Source organism: Bombina bombina, chromosome 5 (genome assembly GCF_027579735.1).
Source record: "Bombina bombina isolate aBomBom1 chromosome 5, aBomBom1.pri, whole genome shotgun sequence".
NCBI lineage: Eukaryota > Metazoa > Chordata > Amphibia > Anura > Bombinatoridae > Bombina > Bombina bombina.
Window position 1 is genome coordinate 12,949,084 of NC_069503.1, and position 27,149 is coordinate 12,976,232.

Sequence of the window (27,149 nt, forward strand, 5' to 3'; positions counted from 1 at the left end):
GTTACCTTATACTAGATTATGTCAATCCCCAAAGGCTTTCTTACCGCCTTGGTTAAATCTTCTGCCTGCTGCTCTCGCTCGCAGGTCTCGACAGATGCAGCTTTACACTCACCGGGATTCTTCACGCTGTTAGCTTTAGCGTCTGACGTCACCGGTTACCCTCAGCTGTGGAGTCTTGAATTCCGGTATACTTGCGCAAGTATTGTTTCCTCTGGTAGCCCTCCACACTTTCACTCTGCTCTTAGTACTCCGTACGCAGAGATCACTCGGGCTCAAAACGTAATCCTCCTTCTGTTATGCAAATCAAATGTGCAGTTTAAATCCGTGCAGATTACACCAAGTGTTCAGTATTTCTACGCGTTTCACCCCACTTTTACCAGGGCTTTCTCAAGATACTGTTTACACTCACACCTGCTCCTTAAATACCTGTTTTCAGATCCGGTGCAAATCTGGAGATAATTAACTTCCTTTCCCCAGGTTCTATTTTGTGGGAACCTTATGGGTCTTTTTCGCCATTTAATGCCACACTTATTTCTTTGGAGTTTTTTAAATATAAAAAATATGTGATATTATAATTATTCCTTTCTTCTTTAGCTAAAACACTAAAAGAGTATACATACTAATTAAGTTGTAGGCCTACACAATCTTATATATTACTATTTTCTAAAAGACTATGTGTATCATCTCACATCCATTAAACTAAATCATATATTAAATCTTTAAAAAATAGCCTAAAAGACAATAATACAATTAAACTTAAAATTACAGTTAATGCTTTAAAACTCAATCAATTTTAAAAATACAATCAATTTTAAAAAAATTATAATCTATTGTATGTATATATATATATATATATATATATGAATTCTTCCTACACCAGTGCTAGCGAATTTAATACCCATACTATAACTAATCTCTATCAATGGGATAACAGAAATCCTATTGAAGTATACTCTTCATAAAGGAGGTGTATAAAATGTATGTAAATTTATCAAATATAATACTAATAGACTGTGAACTGTATATACTACTATTATTGCACTTTCAATATTGCATCACCCAATTGTATCTAATCTTCTACATAGCTTCCTGATCTGGTCATTTAAAAAAAAAATGTAAAAACTTTTTTAAAAAACGACTTAAGAAAACGACTTAAAAAATTACATGGTCCTATCTATTGTATTATTCCAAAGCTTAACTATTTGCATTAATCTTCCTTATTTCATAAAAATTGTGTAATTTCTATTTCAGAATTAAGTCCATGGGGGTACAGTGAATTAAAATTGTAAATCATTTCTGCTTCTTTTCTTAGGAGTTTATTTTCATAGTCTCCCCCTCTCCAGTCTCCCTTCACTTTACATAGACCCCAAAATTTAAAGTCTTTAAGATTATTATGGTGCACTTCTCTAAAATGTTGGTAGAGGTGGGTTTCTAGTTTCCCTTTTTCAATATTCCACAGGTGTTCCCTCATTCTATCCCTCAGCATCCTGGTAGTTTCTCCTACATAGATCATATCACAAGAACATTGTATCGCATAAATCACCCCCTTGCTATTGCACCTAATAGTATCCTTTATTTCAAAATCTATATTCATCCTTGGGACTTTTAGAATTTTCTTTTTTGAGCTATATTTACATGATCTACACGTTACGCAAGGGAAAAATCCCCTTACTTCTTTCCCCCATAGATCTTTATCCTTATTAGGACCTCCTTTATTTCTTTTGAACTCACTCGGTGCCAGTAGTGTTTTCAAATTTCTGGTTTTTCTATATACTATTTTGGGGTAGGGTGGTAGTTTATCCCCTAAAATGGGGTCATTTTTTACTATGTGCCAGTGTTTGCGTAAAATGTTCCTAATTATGTTGTGATTATCGCTATATTCTGTAACAAATGGTATGCTGAAATCCTCTGTTTGTTGGTTTTTTACTTTATAGCTCAAGAGTGAGGCCCTATCTGTATTCCTTGCTCTTACTATTGCTTGTTTTATATTCTCCTCATTATAGCCTCTATCTTTAAATTTGTTTTCCACAGTTTTTATTTGTTCTTCAAAATCTTTTAGCTCCGTACAATTCTTCCTTATTCTAAGGCTTTGGCCTACAGGTATGTTGCTCTTCCATTTAGAATAGTGGCAGCTGGTGGCATGTATGTAGTTGTTTGCATCTGTGGATTTAAAATATGTTTTGGTAATTAATTTGTTCTTATCTGCCATTATCTCCAAATCTAAAAATGATATATTCTCTCGACTAATCGATGATATTGTTATTATATGGAATGGTAGTGAAGAGTCCCTTAAGGACACTTTTGGTTTAATGAATAATAATGATAGGGGTTTGTCATTTACTTATCAAATTAGTCGAGAGAATATATCATTTTTAGATTTGGAGATAATGGCAGATAAGAACAAATTAATTACCAAAACATATTTTAAATCCACAGATGCAAACAACTACATACATGCCACCAGCTGCCACTATTCTAAATGGAAGAGCAACATACCTGTAGGCCAAAGCCTTAGAATAAGGAAGAATTGTACGGAGCTAAAAGATTTTGAAGAACAAATAAAAACTGTGGAAAACAAATTTAAAGATAGAGGCTATAATGAGGAGAATATAAAACAAGCAATAGTAAGAGCAAGGAATACAGATAGGGCCTCACTCTTGAGCTATAAAGTAAAAAACCAACAAACAGAGGATTTCAGCATACCATTTGTTACAGAATATAGCGATAATCACAACATAATTAGGAAAATTTTACGCAAACACTGGCACATAGTAAAAAATGACCCCATTTTAGGGGATAAACTACCACCCTACCCCAAAATAGTATATAAAAAAACCAGAAATTTGAAAACACTACTGGCACCGAGTGAGTTCAAAAGAAATAAAGGAGGTCCTAATAAGGATAAAGATCTATGGGGGAAAGAAGTAAGGGGATTTTTCCCTTGCGTAACGTGTAGATCATGTAAATATAGCTCAAAAAAGAAAATTCTAAAAGTCCCAAGGATGAATATAGATTTTGAAATAAAGGATACTATTAGGTGCAATAGCAAGGGGGTGATTTATGCGATACAATGTTCTTGTGATATGATCTATGTAGGAGAAACTACCAGGATGCTGAGGGATAGAATGAGGGAACACCTGTGGAATATTGAAAAAGGGAAACTAGAAACCCACCTCTACCAACATTTTAGAGAAGTGCACCATAATAATCTTAAAGACTTTAAATTTTGGGGTCTATGTAAAGTGAAGGGAGACTGGAGAGGGGGAGACTATGAAAATAAACTCCTAAGAAAAGAAGCAGAAATGATTTACAATTTTAATTCACTGTACCCCCATGGACTTAATTCTGAAATAGAAATTACACCATTTTTATGAAATAAGGAAGATTAATGCAAATAGTTAAGCTTTGGAATAATACAATAGATAGGACCATGTAATTTTTTAAGTCGTTTTCTTAAGTCGTTTTTTAAAAAAGTTTTTAAATTTTTTTTTTAAATGACCAGATCAGGAAGCTATGTAGAAGATTAGATACAATTGGGTGATGCAATATTGAAAGTGCAATAATAGTAGTATATACAGTTCACAGTCTATTAGTATTATATTTGATAAATTTACATACATTTTATACACCTCCTTTATGAAGAGTATACTTCAATAGGATTTCTGTTATCCCATTGATAGAGATTAGTTATAGTATGGGTATTAAATTCGCTAGCACTGGTGTAGGAAGAATTCATATATATATATATATATATATATACAATAGATTATAATTTTTTTTAAATTGATTTAAAATTGATTGAGTTTTAAAGCATTAACTGTAATTTTAAGTTTAATTGTATTATTGTCTTTTAGGCTATTTTTTAAAGATTTAATATATGATTTAGTTTAATGGATGTGAGATGATACACATAGTCTTTTAGAAAATAGTAATATATAAGATTGTGTAGGCCTACAACTTAATTAGTATGTATACTCTTTTAGTGTTTTAGCTAAAGAAGAAAGGAATAATTATAATATCACATATTTTTTATATTTAAAAAACTCCAAAGAAATAAGTGTGGCATTAAATGGCGAAAAAGACCCATAAGGTTCCCACAAAATAGAACCTGGGGAAAGGAAGTTAATTATCTCCAGATTTGCACCGGATCCGAAAACAGGTATTTAAGGAGCAGGTGTGAGTGTAAACAGTATCTTGAGAAAGCCCTGGTAAAAGTGGGGTGAAACGCGTAGAAATACTGAACACTTGGTGTAATCTGCACGGATTTAAACTGCACATTTGATTTGCATAACAGAAGGAGGATTACGTTTTGAGCCCAAGTGATCTCTGCGTACGGAGTACTAAGAGCAGAGTGAAAGTGTGGAGGGCTACCAGAGGAAACAATACTTGCGCAAGTATACCGGAATTCAAGACTCCACAGCTGAGGGTAACCGGTGACGTCAGACGCTAAAGCTAACAGCGTGAAGAATCCCGGTGAGTGTAAAGCTGCATCTGTCGAGACCTGCGAGCGAGAGCAGCAGGCAGAAGATTTAACCAAGGCGGTAAGAAAGCCTTTGGGGATTGACATAATCTAGTATAAGGTAACACCTGTACAACCTAGTGCAATAAACAACAACTGAACTTTTTATCCGTGTGCTTATAGCTGGTTTACCAGACTAAAGACTGTGACCTGAATATCGAAAAGAAATGGTTTGAAGTATTAAAGACTAAGGGAAATATACATTTAAAACCACGGTCAGATAAGCCATTTTTTGCCAAACGCTTAAACAGCGAGATTTGGAGTTAATATTGGGACTTTCCTTATATATATTTTATCTGTTTTGACATAGTGCTACATTTTATAATAGGCACACCATAAATTTGAATAGTAGCACAGAGCATTGGATATAGCCGGTTTTAGATACATTGCTTTATGAATGAGAGTATGAATGTGAAGTGTTAATTAACTATTATATTGTTTTATAATATATTGTGTGTTATAATAAATTATTTTATATTAATACCAACTTTGTCAGGAAGAGATTATTTTTATAGAAATTGAGCGATATAATTTACTGTCCTATAGTTTGTAACTAAACTTGAATAATCCTCACAGTGTAACAAAAAGAATTTTAAAAATAGATACGAAAACAATTAGAACATTTACCCACAGCTGTAAGCGCCTCTACGCCATACACATTCTCTAACTTATCTATCATATACTGTCTAGGAAGGAGACGGTAATTGTAGAAAGGCAAGGTGGGTACAGCCTAGCGCATCACACACACCATTTTCCTATAACAGTAGTAATAAAACTTGTTCCTGTGTAAAGATGTAACATTAGCCAGCAATAAAGGGGAGCAGGAAAACAAGCTCTCAGCAGACACAGCCTGGATCAATAACGAGAAGAAGCAGCTGCACGCAGTGGTGAGGACATTACTAACAGTAGTAATAAAACTTGTTCCTGTGTAAAGATGTAACGTTAGCCAGCAATAAAGGGCAGCAGGAAAACAAGCTCTCAGCATACACAGCCTGGATCACTAGAGAAGAAGCAGCTGCACGCAGTGGTGAGGACATTACTAACAGTAGTAATAAAACTTGTTCCTGTGTAAAGATGTAACGTTAGCCAGCAATAAAGGGCAGCAGGAAAACAAGCTCTCAGCAGACACAGCCTGGATCAATAACGAGAAGAAGCAGCTGCACGCAGTGGTGAGGACATTACTAACAGTAGTAATAAAACTTGTTCCTGTGTAAAGATGTAACGTTAGCCAGCAATAAAGGGTAGCAGGAAAACAAGCTCTCAGCATACACAGCCTGGATCACTAGAGAAGAAGCAGCTGCACGCAGTGGTGAGGACATTACTAACAGTAGTAATAAAACTTGTTCCTGTGTAAAGATGTAACGTTAGCCAGCAATAAAGGGCAGCAGGAAAACAAGCTCTCAGCAGACACAGCCTGGATCAATAACGAGAAGAAGCAGCTGCACGCAGTGGTGAGGACATTACTAACAGTAGTAATAAAACTTGTTCCTGTGTAAAGATGTAACGTTAGCCAGCAATAAAGGGTAGCAGGAAAACAAGCTCTCAGCAGACACAGCCTGGATCACTAGAGAAGAAGCAGCTGCATGCATTGGTGAGGACATTACTAACAGTAGTAATAAAACTTGTTCCTGTGTAAAGATGTAACGTTAGCCAGCAATAAAGGGGAGCAGGAAAACAAGCTCTCAGCAGACACAGCCTGGATCACTAATGAGAAGAAGCAGCTGCACGCAGTGGTGAGGACATTACTAACAGTAGTAATAAAACTTGTTCCTGTGTAAAGATGTAACGTTAGCCAGCAATAAAGGGGAGCAGGAAAACAAGCTCTCAGCAGACACAGCCTGGATCACTAATGAGAAGAAGCAGCTGCACGCAGTGGTGAGGACATTACTAACAGTAGTAATAAAACTTGTTCCTGTGTAAAGATGTAACGTTAGCCAGCAATAAAGGAGAGCAGGAAAACAAGCTCTCAGCAGACACAGCCTGGATCAATAACGAGAAGAAGCAGCTGCACGCAGTGGTGAGGACATTACTAACAGTAGTAATAAAACTTGTTCCTGTGTAAAGATGTAACGTTAGCCAGCAATAAAGGGCAGCAGGAAAACAAGCTCTCAGCAGACACAGCCTGGATCACTAGAGAAGAAGCAGCTGCATGCAGTGGTGAGGACATTACTAACAGTAGTAATAAAACTTGTTCCTGTGTAAAGATGTAACGTTAGCCAGCAATAAAGGGGAGCAGGAAAACAAGCTCTCAGCAGACACAGCCTGGATCACTAATGAGAAGAAGCAGCTGCACGCAGTGGTGAGGACATTACTAACAGTAGTAATAAAACTTGTTCCTGTGTAAAGATGTAACGTTAGCCAGCAATAAAGGGGAGCAGGAAAACAAGCTCTCAGCAGACACAGCCTGGATCACTAATGAGAAGAAGCAGCTGCACGCAGTGGTGAGGACATTACTAACAGTAGTAATAAAACTTGTTCCTGTGTAAAGATGTAACGTTAGCCAGCAATAAAGGGCAGCAGGAAAACAAGCTCTCAGCAGAGACAACCTGGATCACTAATGAGAAGAAGCAGCTGCACGCAGTGGTGAGGACATTACTAACAGTAGTAATAAAACTTGTTCCTGTGTAAAGATGTAACGTTAGCCAGCAATAAAGGGGAGCAGGAAAACAAGCTCTCAGCAGACACAGCCTGGATCAATAACGAGAAGAAGCAGCTGCACGCAGTGATGAGGACATTACTAACAGTAGTAATAAAACTTGTTCCTGTGTAAAGATGTAACGTTAGCCAGCAATAAAGAGGAGCAGGAAAACAAGCTCTCAGCAGACACAGCCTGGATCAATAACGAGAAGAAGCAGCTGCACGCAGTGGTGAGGACATTACTAACAGTAGTAATAAAACTTGTTCCTGTGTAAAGATGTAACGTTAGCCAGCAATAAAGGGGAGCAGGAAAACAAGCTCTCAGCAGACACAGCCTGTATCACTAATAAGAAGCAGCTGCACGCAGTGGTGAGGACATTACTAACAGTAGTAATAAAACTTGTTCCTGTGTAAAGATGTAACGTTAGCCAGCAATAAAGGGGAGCAGGAAAACAAGCTCTCAGCAGACACAGCCTGGATCAATAACGAGAAGAAGCAGCTGCACGCAGTGGTGAGGACATTACTAACAGTAGTAATAAAACTTGTTCCTGTGTAAAGATGTAACGTTAGCCAGCAATAAAGAGGAGCAGGAAAACAAGCTCTCAGCAGACACAGCCTGGATCACTAGAGAAGAAGCAGCTGCACGCAGTGGTGAGGACATTACTAACAGTAGTAATAAAACTTGTTCCTGTGTAAAGATGTAACGTTAGCCAGCAATAAAGGGGAGCAGGAAAACAAGCTCTCAGCAGACACAGCCTGGATCACTAACGAGAAGAAGCAGCTGCACGCAGTGATGAGGACATTACTAACAGTAGTAATAAAACTTGTTCCTGTGTAAAGATGTAACGTTAGCCAGCAATAAAGGGCAGCAGGAAAACAAGCTCTCAGCAGACACAGCCTTGATCAATAACGAGAAGAAGCAGCTGCACGCAGTGGTGAGGACATTACTAACAGTAGTAATAAAACTTGTTCCTGTGTAAAGATGTAACGTTAGCCAGCAATAAAGGGGAGCAGGAAAACAATCTCTCAGCAGACACAGCCTGGATCACTAATGAGAAGAAGCAGCTGCACGCAGTGATGAGGACATTACTAACAGTAGTAATAAAACTTGTTCCTGTGTAAAGATGTAACGTTAGCCAGCAATAAAGGGCAGCAGGAAAACAAGCTCTCAGCAGACACAACCTGGATCAATAACGAGAAGAAGCAGCTGCACGCAGTGATGAGGACATTACTAACAGTAGTAATAAAACTTGTTCCTGTGTAAAGATGTAACGTTAGCCAGCAATAAAGGGGAGCAGGAAAACAAGCTCTCAGCAGACACAGCCTGGATCACTAATGAGAAGAAGCAGCTGCACGCAGTGATGAGGACATTACTAACAGTAGTAATAAAACTTGTTCCTGTGTAAAGATGTAACGTTAGCCAGCAATAAAGGGCAGCAGGAAAACAAGCTCTCAGCAGACACAACCTGGATCAATAACGAGAAGAAGCAGCTGCACGCAGTGATGAGGACATTACTAACAGTAGTAATAAAACTTGTTCCTGTGTAAAGATGTAACGTTAGCCAGCAATAAAGGGGAGCAGGAAAACAAGCTCTCAGCAGACACAGCCTGGATCACTAATGAGAAGAAGCAGCTGCACGCAGTGGTGAGGACATTACTAACAGTAGTAATAAAACTTGTTCCTGTGTAAAGATGTAACGTTAGCCAGCAATAAAGGGCAGCAGGAAAACAAGCTCTCAGCAGAAACAGCCTGGATCACTAATGAGAAGAAGCAGCTGCACGCAGTGGTGAGGACATTACTAACAGTAGTAATAAAACTTGTTCCTGTGTAAAGATGTAACATTAGCCAGCAATAAAGGGGAGCAGGAAAACAAGCTCTCAGCAGACACAGCCTGGATCACTAATGAGAAGAAGCAGCTGCACGCAGTGGTGAGGACATTACTAACAGTAGTAATAAAACTTGTTCCTGTGTAAAGATGTAACATTAGCCAGCAATAAAGGGGAGCAGGAAAACAAGCTCTCAGCAGACACAGCCTGGATCACTAATGAGAAGAAGCAGCTGCACGCAGTGGTGAGGACATTACTAACAGTAGTAATAAAACTTGTTCCTGTGTAAAGATGTAACGTTAGCCAGCAATAAAGGGGAGCAGGAAAACAAGCTCTCAGCAGACACAGCCTGGATCACTAATGAGAAGAAGCAGCTGCACGCAGTGGTGAGGACATTACTAACAGTAGTAATAAAACTTGTTCCTGTGTAAAGATGTAACGTTAGCCAGCAATAAAGGGCAGCAGGAAAACAAGCTCTCAGCAGACACAGCCTGGATCACTAATGAGAAGAAGCAGCTGCACGCAGTGGTGAGGACATTACTAACAGTAGTAATAAAACTTGTTCCTGTGTAAAGATGTAACGTTAGCCAGCAATAAAGGGGAGCAGGAAAACAAGCTCTCAGCAGACACAGCCTGGATCACTAATGAGAAGAAGCAGCTGCACGCAGTGGTGAGGACATTACTAACAGTAGTAATAAAACTTGTTCCTGTGTAAAGATGTAACGTTAGCCAGCAATAAAGGGGAGCAGGAAAACAAGCACTCGGCAGACACAGCCTGGATCAATAACGAGAAGAAGCAGCTGCACGCAGTGGTGAGGACATTACTAACAGTAGTAATAAAACTTGTTCCTGTGTAAAGATGTAACGTTAGCCAGCAATAAAGGGGAGCAGGAAAACAAGCTCTCAGCAGACACAGCCTGGATCACTAATGAGAAGAAGCAGCTGCACGCAGTGGTGAGGACATTACTAACAGTAGTAATAAAACTTGTTCCTGTGTAAAGATGTAACGTTAGCCAGCAATAAAGGGCAGCAGGAAAACAAGCTCTCAGCAGACACAGCCTGGATCACTAATGAGAAGAAGCAGCTGCACGCAGTGGTGAGGACATTACTAACAGTAGTAATAAAACTTGTTCCTGTGTAAAGATGTAACGTTAGCCAGCAATAAAGGGGAGCAGGAAAACAAGCTCTCAGCAGACACAGCCTGGATCACTAATGAGAAGAAGCAGCTGCACGCAGTGGTGAGGACATTACTAACAGTAGTAATAAAACTTGTTCCTGTGTAAAGATGTAACGTTAGCCAGCAATAAAGGGCAGCAGGAAAACAAGCTCTCAGCAGACACAGCCTGGATCAATAACGAGAAGAAGCAGCTGCACGCAGTGGTTAGGACATTACTAACAGTAGTAATAAAACTTGTTCCTGTGTAAAGATGTAACGTTAGCCAGCAATAAAGGGGAGCAGGAAAACAAGCTCTCAGCAGACACAGCCTGGATCACTAATGAGAAGAAGCAGCTGCATGCAGTGGTGAGGACATTACTAACAGTAGTAATAAAACTTGTTCCTGTGTAAAGATGTAACGTTAGCCAGCAATAAAGGGCAGCAGGAAAACAAGCTCTCAGCAGACACAGCCTGGATCACTAATGAGAAGAAGCAGCTGCACGCAGTGGTGAGGACATTACTAACAGTAGTAATAAAACTTGTTCCTGTGTAAAGATGTAACGTTAGCCAGCAATAAAGGGGAGCAGGAAAACAAGCTCTCAGCAGACACAGCCTGGATCACTAATGAGAAGAAGCAGCTGCACGCAGTGGTGAGGACATTACTAACAGTAGTAATAAAACTTGTTCCTGTGTAAAGATGTAACGTTAGCCAGCAATAAAGGGCAGCAGGAAAACAAGCTCTCAGCAGACACAGCCTGGATCAATAACGAGAAGAAGCAGCTGCACGCAGTGGTTAGGACATTACTAACAGTAGTAATAAAACTTGTTCCTGTGTAAAGATGTAACGTTAGCCAGCAATAAAGGGGAGCAGGAAAACAAGCACTCGGCAGACACAGCCTGGATCAATAACGAGAAGAAGCAGCTGCACGCAGTGGTGAGGACATTACTAACAGTAGTAATAAAACTTGTTCCTGTGTAAAGATGTAACGTTAGCCAGCAATAAAGGGGAGCAGGAAAACAAGCTCTCAGCAGACACAGCCTGGATCACTAGAGAAGAAGCAGCTGCACGCAGTGGTTAGGACATTACTAACAGTAGTAATAAAACTTGGGGCAAACATTTAAAAATTATTATATGAACACTTCTTCCTACCTTGTCATGCTCTTCCTTCCCCCGACGCTTTTTGAGTCCTCTAGTGCAGCTGCTCCTCCTCTTCCTCCTCAGCCTGCAGTGCCCTCCAGTCCTGTATGATTATGAGATAACTCCCCCTCTAAGAAGAGGCCTCTTTGTGAGCGCCTCAAATGGGGTCTTAATGGCCGCGCTATGCTGCCCTCAACCACCCAGCAGGTGGCGCTGCTGTGCAAGTCTCTTAGGCAAGCTGTGTTATAGAGAGAACCTGTCCTGCTCACAGCCTCTCTCCATAGCTTAACATGGGGAGAAAAAAAAATTAAGATTTTTTTTTTTTTTTTTTTAAAGTGTAAATTTTTTTTTCTCCCCATATGACAGGTGAGGCCCTGCCTCACCTGCCTCTAATGACTGCACGTCACTCAGTCACTGATAGAAAACAGTAAGAAGCTTGGACTTACTCTACCTGGACCCCACTTTCAAAGACATCAATTAAGCCGGCGAAAGGGACTGCTGAAAATCGGAGAAGGCGCCCTCCGGGAAAGATGCATACACCCTTAAGAAAAGCACCAAGTCAATGGTCGGTGAATTGGAGACCGACATGAGCGAAGGAGCTTGAAACTGGTGGTTTCAATTTAGCCGCCCCTCCAGCTTAATACGACCATTCTGCTATAAGAAACTTTCCAGCGCGGAAGCTACTGGAGTACACTTTCTATGTAAGGGTAAAGATCTATAAGACAAGGGTCGAATAGCTTTATTTTACCAACTACCCTGTTTACTTTCATTTAGCTCAAGTGTCTGGAACCAGTCTGAAAACTGTTCTCTATGTTGAACTGTATGCCCCAGTTTATCTACAATGTATAGATAGCTGCTCACCACATTTAACATTGCAAGCACTAGTCTTAAGAATCAGCTCTTTTCTTTTTCACGTATTGTTTCATATAATGCTTTAAGATATGATTGAGGGTCTGGTTTAGACAACACATGGTGACAGTTCCCAGAATCACATGAAAATATTTATTATGTTCATTTACACGTCAGGTTATATCTATCAGTACATCTAACCTAAACACTAGCCTTCAGATATAGCATCTCTTAGCATATTATGGCATATAATACTTTTATTATGATTGAGAGCCTGGTTCAGATAACACATTGTGACCCAGTTTCCAGTGCCACATGAAAATGATTATGTTTTTACATGTTTCATGTTATGACTGTTAATACAGCTAATCCTACTAGTTCTAGTTTTGAGATATAGCTTCCATTAGCATATAATAGTTGGCAATGTTTCTTTCCTGCTCTGATTGAAGGTCTGGTCCAGATAACACACAGTGACTCATTTCTCTGTATCACATGAAAATGTCAATCATGCTTATATATTTTTCATGCTATAACTGTCTTGACAACTCATAATCAATAGGTCCCTGCATAGCTTCCAATAACTTTCCTCACTGGAGTTTTATAATAACTTATCTTCTAATATTAAAGAACACACAATTTTATTTAAGCTATGAGTTTACTGTTTATATATCATTATTTAACGCAACTCTATTGTCAAAACTACAACAGTCTCTAGTTTATTATAGTGGCCGTCTCTACCACTAGCCTCCCTCCCCTGAACTAAGTCTATTAGATTGGGTCCAAGAGTAGCCCAAGATAGTGTTGGAGGGATTTCTCAAGTAACATAAATAGTCTACACTCACTCAATCTGGTGAATTCTTTAGTGGGAAAACATCTGCTGCTTCGTATTAACTTATACAAGTTGTCATAATATAAATACTCCAAATAGAGTCAACTAAACCATTTTGGCATAGGATATATAGTTTGCAAGATTGATTGTTAAATATAGTCTGATGCTCCATCATACATAGGGACATTATCTCACTTCACCAATTTGCTTTTTATTGTAGCAAATAAGGTGGTAATGTCCCGATTTTAATACAAATATTCTAACTAGTCTTAATCTAAAGATTTATTACTTTTAAATTGCCATCTACCAATAGTCACAACTTGTTTTATTCCCCTCATGTACATTTAAAGTCTCTTCAATCCTCACAAATTCTTATAAGATATCATCCTGTTAGGCGGACTACTTCATTAGGGAGTACTGTTTAATTTTATAACCATAGAAAATTAGGTATCACATCATTTTATGCATATTAAGATCTTCTTTGATATTCTTGATTGACTGGTTTATAATAACTACTACTATGAGCTAGATTACGAGTTTGTGCATTCATCTTTAAACACTGAAAATATGATATTTTCAGCGTTAAACAGCAACACAGCCATTACGAGTCTTGTCGGTATAGGTGTACTGCAAGCCTTTTAGCCTAACGCAACGTCAGTACCGCACTCCTAAAAATGACATTTTTTAAATGGCACTTCCATAGCGCTTGCATTACAAGCCTGGGAGGCTAAAAAGCGAGCGTTACACCCTATACCGACAAGATCCGTACCGCCATCTGAGACCAGCAGTTATCAGTTTTACACAAAACATAGCTGTTGCATAAAACTCATAACTAAAGTGTTAAAAAGTACACTAACACCCATAAACTACCTATATTAAAGTTATTAACCCCTAATCTGCTGCTGCCGCCACTAATAACATTTATTAACCCCTATTCCGCTGCTCCCCGACAGATTCGCCACAATATTAAAGTTATTAACCCCTAAACCGCCGCCCTCCCGCATCGCAAACACTATTTAAATATTAAATATTATTAACCCCAATCTGCCATCCGCCCACACCGCCGCCATTATAATAAACCTATTAACCCCTAAACCGTTGCCCTGCCGCTTCGCAAACACTATTTAAATATTACTAACCCTTAATCTGCCGTCCACCCACACTGCCGCCACTATAATAAACCTATTAACCCCTAAACTGCAAGCCCCCCACAATGAAATATACTAAAATAAACTAGTAACCCCTAAACCGAAAGCCCCCACAACAAAATAAACTAATTTAAACTAGTAACCCCTAAACCTAACGCCCCCCCTAACTTTATATTAAAATCACCATTTCCCTCTCTTAAATTAAATTAAAACTTACATGTCAAATTAAAAAAACTAAGTTTAAACTAACAATTAAACTAATATAACGATTAAACTACAATTAAACTAACTACCAATTAAAGTAAACTAAAATACACATTAAAAAATCCTTACACTACTCTAAAAATTACAAAGTATCTAATTACAAAACATTAACAAATACTAAATTACAGAAAATAACAAACATTAAATTACGAAAAATAACAAAGGAAATAAAAAATAAAAAATAATTACTCCTAATCTAATAGCCCTATCAAAATAAAAAAGCCCACCCAAAATAAAAAAAAAATCCTAGCCTACAATAAACTACCAATAGCCCTTAAAAGGGCCTTTTGTAGGGCATTGCCCTAAGTTTAACAGCTCTATTACCTGTAAAAAAAAAAATACAAAGACCCCCGACAGTAAAACCCACCACCCAACCAAGCCCCCAAAATTAAAAACCTATCTAAAAAAAGCTAAGCTAACTATTGCCTTGAAAAGGGCATTTATATGGGCAATTAGCACTATTGCATTGCCCTTAAAAGGGCATTAAGCTCTATTCAGAAAGTCCAAACCGTAAACTAAAAAAAACACCCATAAAACCCTTAAAAAACCTAACACTTACCCCCAACGATCCACTTACAGTTTTTAGATGTGTTTATTGTCCATTCTTTTATTGAAGGGATCAATGAAGTTTTCCATTTCCTCGCAGTTAGTTCTCTCATACTATTAAAGGGACACTGAACACAAATTTTTTTCTTTCCTGATTCAGAGAGAGCATGAAATTTTAAGCAACTTTCTAATTTACTCCTATTATCAAATTTTCTTCATTCTCTTGCTATCTTTATTTGAAATACAAGAATGTAAGTTTAGATGCCGGCCCATTTTTTGGTGAACAACCTGGGTTGTTCTTGCTGATTGGTGGATAAATTCATCCACCAATAAAAAAGTACTGTCCAGAGTACTGAACCAATGAAAAAGCCTTCTTGTTCAAATAAAGATAGCAAGAGAACGAAGAAAAATTGATAATAGGAGTAAATTAGAAAGTTGCTTAAAATGGCATGCTCTATCTGAATCACAAAAGAAAAAAATTGGGTTCAGTGTCCCTTTAACCCCTTAATGACCACAGCACTTTTCCATTTTCTGTCCGTTTGGGACCAAGGCTATTTTTACATTTTTGAGGTGTTTGTGTTTAGCTGTAATTTTCCTCTTACTCATTTACTGTACCCACACATATTATATATCGTTTTTCTCGCCATTAAATGGACTTTCTAAAGATACCATTATTTTCAACATATCTTATAATTTACTATAAAAAAATTATAAAATATGAGGAAAAAAACACACTTTTTCTAACTTTGACCCCCAAAATCAGTTACACATCTACAACCACCAAAAAACACAAAAAGAGAGGGGAGAGAGAGAGGGGGGAGAGAGCACAAAAGAGATGGGGGAGAGAGAGTGCAAAAGAGATGGAGGAGAGAGAGAGCGCAAAAGAGAGGGGGAGAGAGAGCGCAAAAGAGAGGGGGAGAGAGAGAGCGCAAAAGAGAGGGGAAGAGAGAGAGCGCAAAAGATAGGGGAGAGAGAGAGCACAAAAGAGAGGGGAGAGAGAAAGGGGGAGAGAGCACAAAAGAGATGGGGGAGAGAGAGCACAAAAGAGATGGAGGAGAGAGAGAGCGCAAAAGAGAGGGGGAGAGAGAGCGCAAAAGAGAGGGGGAGAAAGAGCGCAAAAGAGAGGGGGAGAAAGAGCGCAAAAGAGAGGGGGAGAGAGAGCGTAAAAGAGAGGGGGAGAGAGAGAGCGCAAAAGAGAGGGGGAGAGAGAGAGCTCAAAAGAGAGGGGGAGAGAGAGAGCTCAAAAGAGAGGGGGGAGAGATAGAGAGCAAAAGAGAGGAAGAGGGAGAGAGCAAGGGGTGGGACCGCTGTACTGCAAAAAATGGCCCATGTGAACGGGCTTTAGGACTAGTATCTTATAATTTACTATTAAAAAAATATAAAATATGATAAAAAAATTAAAAAAACACACTTTTTCTAAATTTGACCCCCAAAATCTGTTACACATCTACAACCAGCAAAAAACATCCATGCTAAATAGTTTCTAAATTTTGTCCTGAGTTTAGAAATACCCAATGTTTACATGTTCTTTGCTTTTTTTGTAAACTATAGGGCCATAAATACAAGTAGCACTTTGCTATTTCCAAACCATTTCTTTTCAAAATTAGCGATAGTTACATTAGAGCACTGATATCTTTCAGGAATCTCTGAATATCCCTTGACATGTATATATTTTTTTTTAGTAGACAACCCAAAGTATTGATCTAGGCCCATTTTGGTATATTTCATGCCACCATTTCACCGCCAAATGCAATCAAATACAAAAAATCGTTCACTTTTCACAAATTTTTTCACAAACTTTTGGTTTCTAACTTAAATTATTTACAAACAGCTTGTGCAATTATGGCATAAATGGTTGTAAATTCTTCTCTGGGATCCCCTTTGTTCAGAAATAGCAGACATATATGACTTTGGTGTTGCTTTTTGGTAATTAGAAGGCCGCTAAATGCCACTGCGCACCACACGTGTATTATGCCCAGCAGTGAAGGGGTTAATTAGGGAGCATGTAGGGAGCTTTTTGGGGTAGTTTTAGCTTTAGTGTAGTGTAGTAGACAACCCCAAGTATTGATCTAGGCCAATTTTGGTATATTTCATGCCACCATTTCACCTCCAAATGCGATCAAATTAAAAAAAACGTTAATTTTTTCTCAATTTTATGTTTCTCACTGAAATTATTTACAAACAGCTTCTGCAATTATGGCACAAATGGTTGTAAATGCTTCTCTGGGATCCCCTTTGTTCAGAAATAGCAGACATATATGGCTTTGGCATTGCTTTTTGGTAATTAGAAGGCCTCTAAATGCCGCTGCGCATCACACGTGAATTATGGCTAGCAGTGAAGGGGTTAATTATGTAGCTTGTAGGGAGCTTGCAGGGTTAATTTTAGCTTTAGTGTAGAGCTCAGCCTCCCACCTGAAACATCAGACCCCCTGATCCCTCCCAAACAGCTCTCTTCCCTCCCCCACCCCACAATTGTCCCCGCCATCTTAAGTACTGGCAGAAACTCTGCCAGTACTAAAATAAAAGGTATTTGGCCCTTTTTTTAAAAAAAAAAAAAAAAAAAGCATATTTACATATGCTGATGTGTAGGATCCCCCCTTAGACCCCAACCTCACTGATCCCCCACCAAACTGCTCTCTAACCCTTCCCCTCTGCAATAATGGGCGCCATCTTGGGTACTGGCAGCTGTCTGCCAGTACCCAGTTTTGTAACAAAATGTGCCTTTTTTTAAAAAAAAATCCCTTTTCTGTAGTGTAGCTTTCCCCCCCCACCGAGACCAACCCCCAACCCCTTCCAGGACCCTTAGATTGCATTTTACTGCATTTGTGTTTTTAACTTTTAACTTTTTTTTTCTGTAGTGTAGTGGTTCCCACCCGCTCCCGCCCCGTGCACGCGCCCGCCCACCACCCCCCGTGCACACGCGCGCACTCCCGTGCGCGCCCCCGTGGCTCCCGCCCCCGATCCTGCCCCCCTCCACTCCACATAGAGCACCGATGGCCGCCCACCCGCCTCCCACGTAAGCTCCCACCCACCAACGATACCGGCCATCGATGTCCGGTGCAGAGAGGGCCACAGAGTGGCTCTCTCTGCATCGGATGGCCAAGGGGGGTTATTGCAGGATGCCTCCATATCGAGGCATCACTGCAATAACCGGAAAGCAGCTGGAAGCGAGCAGGAACGCTTCCAGCTGCTTTCCAGACCAAGGACGTATGCCACACGTCCTCGGTCATTAACTGTATTTTTTTTGAGGACGTGTGGCATACGTCCTTGGTCGTTAAGGGGTTAAGGCCTATTTGTAACAATTTCCATCTTATTTTGCATTGTTTTCCAGGTTTATAATTAAAAAGGGCAGTTGCTGCTTTTAGTGTGATAGTGTTTCCCAATAAACCCTTAAAGAAAATCTCCCTGCCTTTGCAAAAGGGGGACAAAGATTTACTCTGCCACCAGATGTGTGACATAGTGCCTATCATGCCACATCCTCTCCAACAAGAGGGACTGGCATTGGGGTATATTCGTTTGATCCTTTTGGGGGTGAGGTACTAACGGAATAAAAGTTTATGGTTTAGTTGATTTATGTGTATGGTAAAATATGTTATTCTATTGTTTCCCCATTAGTGTAGTCCCCAGTTCTGTATGCCAATCTTTAGCAAATGGAGGGGATAGAGGTGTGGAGGCATTGACGGCCCGTGTTTCTGGCGAGTCTTCAGACTCGCCAGAAACACAAGTTATGGAGCAGCGGTCACAAAGACAGGTGGACAGGAATCGCCACAATTCAACCCGATCGAGTATGATCAGGTTGATTGACACCCCCTCTCATGTGAGGAGTGCATATATCTTAGAAATGGAAACTTGACCTTCTTTCAGGAGGTCCAAATTACTGGGAATCTCTTACCCACACTACTCCACCACAACAATAAGACTGCACACACTCTCTTTTTTACAGCCTGGTTCCCCCTCTCTTTTCTTTCTTATCTCATATAACTTAATTTATTTTCTGGTTGAAATGATCTCTCCTATATTTGGAAATTCTTATAATATATATGCACTAAAACAGTGGAGGTCCGTGGGGACAGATTGCTTGTAATTTAGATAATGCCTATCCTAGCCTCCATGTGTCAAACTGACAGCCCCCCCCCATTTCATTTTACAACAAGACTGAAAGAGAGCGATGGAAGAGAATACATCTCAGATACACAATGGAGACTCTATAATAATCAAAAAACCTGACCTATTAGTTATAGCAAGTAATTGGATAAGTATTATGTACCACTTACTACTGTAATGTAGTTACTCTTGCAGTTTTTAAGTTCTTTCAATTTGTAATGTTTACAGTTTTACAATTATGCTTTTGAAATTCAAAAATAAGTAATTAAATGATAATATTCCATTGTTAAAAAAAACGAACACCCCATTCTAGCGCAAACCCAATTGCATATTATGAAGTGCGCTAACCCGACATGAAAATATGAATATTTCACATTCCAATGTTCTGAACATAACAGAATATGTTCTGTTTATTCATAAATAGATATTTCTATATATCTGATGTTTTTTGGTGAAATATATATCTATGCCTATATATATATATATATATATATATATATATATATATATATATACACATATACAGGGAGTGCAGAATTATTAGGTAAGTTGTATTTTTGAGGATTAATTTTATTATTGAACAACAACCATGTTCTCAATGAACCCAAAAAACTCATTAATATCAAAGCTGAATAGTTTTGGAAGTAGTTTTTAGTTTGTTTTTAGTTATAGCTATTTTAGGGGGATATCTGTGTGTGCAGGTGACTATTACTGTGCATAATTATTAGGCAACTTAACAAAAAACAAATATATACCCATTTCAATTATTTATTTTTACCAGTGAAACCAATATAACATCTCAACATTCACAAATATACATTTCTGACATTCAAAAACAAAACAAAAACAAATCAGTGACCAATATAGAGAGCCATTCTTTGCAAGGACACTCAAAAGCCTGCCATCCATAGATTCTGTCAGTGTTTTGATCTGTTCACCATCAACATTGCGTGCAGCAGCAACCACAGCCTCCCAGACACTGTTCAGAGAGGTGTACTGTTTTCCCTCCTTGTAAATCTCACATTTGATGATGGACCACAGGTTCTCAATGGGGTTCGGATCAGGTGAACAAGGAGGCCATGTCATTAGATTTTCTTCTTTTATACCCTTTCTTGCCAGCCACGCTGTGGAGTACTTGGATGCGTGTGATGGAGCATTGTCCTGCATGAAAATCATGTTTTTCTTGAAGGATGCAGACTTCTCCCTGTACCACTGCTTGAAGAAGGTGTCTTCCAGAAACTGGCAGTAGGACTGGGAGTTGAGCTTGACTCCATCCTCAACCCAAAAAGGCCCCACAAGCTCATCTTTGATGATACCAGCCCAAACCAGTACTCCACCTCCACCTTGCTGGCGTCTGAGTCGGACTGGAGCTCTCTGCCCTTTACCAATCCAGCCACGGGCCCATCCATCTGGCCCATCAAGACTCTCTCTCATTTCATCAGTCCATAAAACCTTAGAAAAATCAGTCATTAGATATTTCTTGGCCCAGTCTTGACGTTTCAGCTTGTGTGTCTTGTTCAGTGGTGGTCGTCTTTCAGCCTTTCTTATCTTGGCCATGTCTCTGAGTATTGCACACCTTGTGCTTTTGGGCACTCCAGTGATGTTGCAGCTCTGAAATATGGCCAAACTGGTGGCAAGTGGCATCTTGGCAGCTGCACACTTGACTTTTTTCAGTTCATGGGCAGTTATTTTGTGCCTTGGTTTTTCCACATGCTTCTTGCGACCCTGTTGACTATTTTGAATGAAACGCTTGATTGTTCGATGATCACGCTTCAGAAGCTTTGCAATTTTAAGAGTGCTGCATCCCTCTGCAAGATATCTCACTATTTTTGACTTTTCTGAGCCTTTCAAGTCCTTCTTTTGACCCATTTTGCCAAAGGAAAGGAAGTTGCCTAATAATTATGCACACCTGATATAGGGTGTTGATGTCATTAGACCACACCCCTTCTCATTACAGAGATGCACATCACCTAATATGCTTAATTGGTAGTAGGCTTTCGAACCTATACAGCTTGGAGTAAGACAACATGCATAAAGAGGATGATGTGGTCAAAATACTCATTTGCCTAATAATTCTGCACTCCCTGTATATATATAATAATAATAATAATGTGTATTGCATAGGGGAAAGACCTGGTGATGATCCCTGTAGTCCCTCGCAAAGAAAGCCAGCACACTAGAATTTGAACAACACACCTTCCTTTAATGCAAAAGTAGCATAACGTTTCAGCTCCCACTGGAGCCTTGGTCACATGCAGCAGTTCATGAAGATAAATCAGGCATAAAACAACATACACAAATAAACCCTTAAATACCCCCACCCCCCAATCAGAATGCAACACAAAAAAACGCCAAATACAAAGATAATTAACTCAGTTTTTGAAGTCCCGCTTCAAGGATCTTAAGCCAGGCCGCATCACAGTGACAGAGCAAACTCCAAGTGTTACGCACCGCAATCAACCGCAAACAGTCCACTTGCTAAACCACGAGATAGATAGATTTGATAGATAGATACATAGATAACATAGCTCAATCGATGCAATATACATATGATCGATACACTGTACATAGCTCAATAGATGCAATATACATTCGATCGATACGAATTACATCGATCAATAGATTCAATATACATTTGATAGATACGAATGTTATCGAATCAAAGATGCAATATACATTTTATAGATACGAATGACATCAACCAAAATATGTAATATACATTTTATAGATACGAATTACATTGATCAATAGATGCAATCTACATTTGATCGATACGTTTGATAGTTTACAGGGATCATCACCAGGTCTTGCCCCTATGCAATACACATTATTGTATTTATCTTTTGGCCGTGCACTGAGTGGTTAAAATGTTGGTGAGTGCTGATCTTTTTAGCTAATATATAAATATATATATATATATATATATATATATATATATATATATATATATATAGTCCATATGTAGAAAGTAACAGCACCACTGCATCAATATGGTGAATTATTTCTTTATTGTTGATATCACAACCATTAAAACAGCGACGTTTCGGACCTACATGGTCCTTAATCATGCATAGTTAAAACACAGTAAAACACACATTTAAAAAGGGTGGTTGAACCAATCAGATTTCGGCTCACATTATTAATTGAATTAACCCATACCTATCCAGGCATAAAAATACAAGTATTTACTTTTTCTGTTAGTGGCCTCTAGTGGTACCATACTGAATGTCACCCTAATTCAAAATTTCAAAAATTCATAAAAACAAATACAAATCATAGTCCCTATTCAGACCATAAGGATGTAGTGTATTTAATTTCTTAATCCACCAGACCTCTTTTTGTTTTAATTTGAGTTCTCTATCGCCCCCTCTCCTATGTATAGGAATATGATCGATTACTTGGAAGCGCAGCTGACTAACTGTATGTCCCATTTGGGTAAAATGTGCAGATACTGGTAAAGACATATCTTTAGATTTAATTGATGCCTTGTGCTGACTAAACCTATCCCTGGCGCCCTGGGTGGTCTCTCCGATATAACAGTGGCCACATGGACATTTGAGTAGATAGATTACATAATTAGTTTGACAAGTGTATAGACCATTGATGATATACTGTTTGCGCTTATCATTCTGTGCCAAAAATTTGCCTCTAATTACTGAATTACACTGTGCACAGTGGAGACATGGATAACATCCTTTATTAGGAGTGGTCAAATAGTTAATTTCAGGCTGTTTAATTGTCCCCACATCTGCTCTAACTAGATTATCCCTTACGTTTCTCACCCGTCTATATGATGGCATAGGTGGTAATTTAAAAGACTCAACTTCTGGGTTAAATTTTGATAATAAATGCCAGTGTTTCCTATTGAACACTGTCTCAGGATGAAAGCTTTCATACCTCAAAAGGGTATTTCTATCCGTAGGTTTAGTAAAGAGATCAGTGTTCAACTTATCATCTTGTATATATACAGTAGTGTCAAGAAAGTTAATCACATGTGATGAATATGTCAGTGTAAATTTGATGTTTTGCATTGATATCCTCCACAAACTGTATCAGGGACTCCAATGAGCCCCCCATATGCCAAATATATCGTCTATATACCTTAGCCAAAGCTTACAACAATGATTGAATGATTTATTGGTATAGACAAATTTATTTTCAAAGCCACTCATAAACAAATTGGCATATGGGGGGGCTCATTGGAGTCCCTGATACAGTTTGTGGAGGATATCAATGCTTCAATGACAAACATCAAATTTACACTGACATATTCATCACATGAGATTAACTTTCTTGACACTACTGTATATATACAAGATGATAAGTTGAACACTCAGTCGGATTGCTAAAGAGATTTGTATAGTTTTTAATGTCACTTAGTTTGGCCATAAGACAACATTACCTCCTTTAATGTTGTCTTATGGCCAACCTCTATGTATTTGGAGGAGGCTAAACGACAACTAAGTGACATTAAAAACTATACAAATCTCTTTAGCAATCCGACTGAGTGTTTTTTGAACAAGTATAATAAACTAATATCATCTGCATTATCCACAGGCACCATTGATAATGCTGAATTTAAGTTTTTGGAAGTTAAGTCACCAAGGGTTGCTACCCTGTACCTATTGCCTAAGATCCATAAAAACCTGGTCTGTCCCCCGGGACGACCAATCGTATCAGGCATAGGTTCCTTAACGTAAAAAGCTAGCAGATACATTGATGCCAGACTTAGAAATATAGTGGAGACACTGACCTCGTACACTAGGGATACGATGCATGTGCTTAATAAAATCATGAATATTCCAATAACATCAAACTCTATCCTTGTAACTTGTGATGTAGAGTCTCTCTACACCAGCATTGACACAAGATGGGGATGTAAAGCTGTTTCACATTATTTATCACAGGATAATTCAATGTCTAATGAAAACAAGGATTTTCTTATAGAGTTACTGGATTTCTTACTTAGACACAATTATTTTGTTTTCGACGAACGATTTTATTTACAGACATGTGGCACGGCGATGGGGACATCGTGCGCCCCAATGTACGCCAACATATACCTGGGCTGGTGGGAAGAAACCATAGTGTTTCATGACTCTATGACTAGATTTACATCTCATATCTCCCACTGGTCCAGGTATATAGATGACATCCTTTTTGTATGGGAAGGACCAAGTGATTTACTACTGGAATTTATAGCTGTACTTAATCAGAACCCCCTAGGCCTGTATCTGACTATGACTCACGACAAACTTAAGGTTGAGTTTTTAGACCTTACGATTAGTATTGAGGATGACCATTTGATAACCAGTTCATATAGGAAGCCAACCGCCACAAATAACATACTCAGAGCGGACAGCTTTGATCATCCTAACACTATACGCAGTTTACCGTACGGCGAATATTTGAGAATCCGCCGTAATTGTACAAATATAGAGTCTTTTAAGAAAGCGGCGGATGAACTAAAACTTAGATTGCTTCTGAGAGGGTATACCAAAAAAGCACTGGCAAAGGCCTATAATAGAGCACTTGACAAAGAGAGAGTGGAACTCCTTAAGTCCAACAAGGTTCAGTCATCTGACCAATTAAGGTTCATCTCTACATACACCGGCCTGAGTGAAAGGGTCTCCAACATAATACGTAAACACTGGCACATATTGAACAGTGATACTATACTGCAGAATATAATTCCCAATGAACCCCTATTTACATATAGGAGGGCTCGTAACCTACGGGACCATCTAACCACTAGTCATTTTAATCGCAATGCTAAAAAAAAAACAATATTTCAAGGGTCTATATCATGTGGGCATTGTAATATATGCAATTATATGCAAAAGAAAAAATGTGTGGTAGATCGGTTCAATAAAAAATGGTATATAAGAAGTCATATTAACTGCAAGAGTAGTAATGTAATCTACTGTCTATCATGTGACTGTGATATTAAGTATGTCGGTATGACCACAAGAGGCCTAAGTGTTAGGATGACTGAACACTTAAGTAATATCAGACTAGCCGCACGAGGTGTGGAAAAAGGGAAAAAGATAACAAGTGTTGCCAGACATTTCCTTGATAAACATAATGGCAAAACACAAGGTTTTAAATGTTGGGGTTTGGAATCTATCAAACCTGGCATTAGAGGCGGCAATACCGAGGATGAGTTACTCAAAAGAGAAGCACAATGGATATTTAGATTAAATTCTGTAATACCATTTGGCATGAATGAGTACAATAACTTCTGGGTATATTTGTGAATTAGTAAACCCTATTTAATACACCCTTAAACATAATAGGGGGTTACATTAGAGGTTACTCTTGAGTTGTTCTTACTATCTCACATCAATATACCCTTAAATAAGATGTGCACCCAGAATGAGGGGCATGTGTTATGTATGTCGTACCTTGGAGATTATATGACTTAACCATCTTTCTCCGGAAATCGACCTACTTTATATGACCAAGAGAATACACAATCCATATTACCCTAATGTGCCCTGGACTTAGTCCCAATGTTCACACACTTCTATATTGGAATGGGGCCCTGTATGGCACAGCAAATTAGGAGATTAATTGTATTATCTTAGCATTCTGTAAGTGCACATCGAGAGGTTTTAAATTAGTACTCTACTATTATACTGTCCCTTCACTGATTGTAAAATAGATATATACCTAACTATTACCCCAGTGATGAAACTACCTCTTGATATCCAACCTGTCCATGATCTGTGAAGATTAAAATCCATTAGTGCCTAGAATCATTATTGCCCTACTCCAGGAGGGTTACTGTAATTCTGCTTATTTTAAATATCATACTGTATTATACTGTAGTCTAATGAGGTTAGAATGATACTTGATTCTCAGCACTCACAATAGATATACATCGTGGATGATTACTAATGTGGTGTTGAGACTGAGGAAGTACACCTACTCCTAAGCATTAGCCATGAGTTAAACAGTGTGTTTTTAATAGCGGAATACCATAAGGTGAGTGAGTTAGAAACCAGATAACAATGACAGCTAACACTGTCTGCCTTGCTTCACGTGGATCATTGCAAAATCATACTAACACTAAAATTAGTCACACTGAATGACATGACGGCACTAGGGTAGATATGTATAGGAGACAATGGCATCTCAGTGTTTCAGATATCTACACTATGTATGACCGCTGGAGAATTCATTAAGACTAACAAAGTTCACATATCAACAACACAAGAGTTTAAATAGGACAGATTTGAAAATGGATCACAGCAATATGATCAAATTCAGAATGTGTAAGTTAAACAGAGTGTATATAATCTATCTTGTTTGGTTGTGTGTGAATTACTGTGATTATAAGAGCCATAGAGACTGGTTACACTGAACTATGTCACAGTACTAGATGGGTGAGCAACTATAGCTCAATAGATTACTAATTGATAACGTGTGTGATCGTAACATAAAGTGTTGGGATCAGTGAAGCACATACACTGTTAACGGTGTAACAGCTGGAGTAAAATGATATTGAATTGCGGCTATATGATCGGGTGTGCTTAGATTTGTAAACATAACCAGTTGCAATGATAGGTAGCGCAGGTCCCATGGGCGTGTATACAGTGATGACATCACTCACACTGATAATCCAATAAGAAGTAAGTGGAGGAGGGAGCTGAAATAGATCGCCGATATTATTGGATAACTGGAGGGTGTTGCTGGAGGAAGGCATTCAATTGGTGCAAGTGAGAGAAGGGATGGGTTCTTAAAGCAGTAGCGAGTAACACTCGGCTTGCCAGTTTGAATCTGACACACATTGAAAAAGGCCAGTGCTGAGGCCGAAATGCATTTGTATAAGCTTAGAATACCTTGATTTTAATTTTAATTTGGCTAACACTGATTGTGTACTTTGGAAGTACTCGGGGGTGCGTCTCTGACACCTGAAGCCGTGTTTCCAGTTACGGCCAGGAATACAGGGAGGCTCTTACCCCAGAGCTTCTGTACACCCGTATTAGCTCATTCACACATTATTTTATCTTGAACTTTTGTGATATCTCCTGTTATGGGAGATTAGTGATGTCTATCACTTTTAATGCGGATATATATTAAAGTTTAATTATTTTGTATACCTACAGTAACACAATTTACTAACTGTT

At 38.7% G+C, this 27,149-nt stretch overlaps 1 protein-coding gene across 1 annotated transcript in view; it reads left to right on the forward strand.

Annotated features, from left to right (window-relative positions):
• The window catches only part of LOC128659671 (uncharacterized), a 117,787-nt gene that overhangs the window by 24,545 nt on the left and 66,093 nt on the right, over positions 1-27,149 (forward strand). The window lies entirely within an intron of this gene.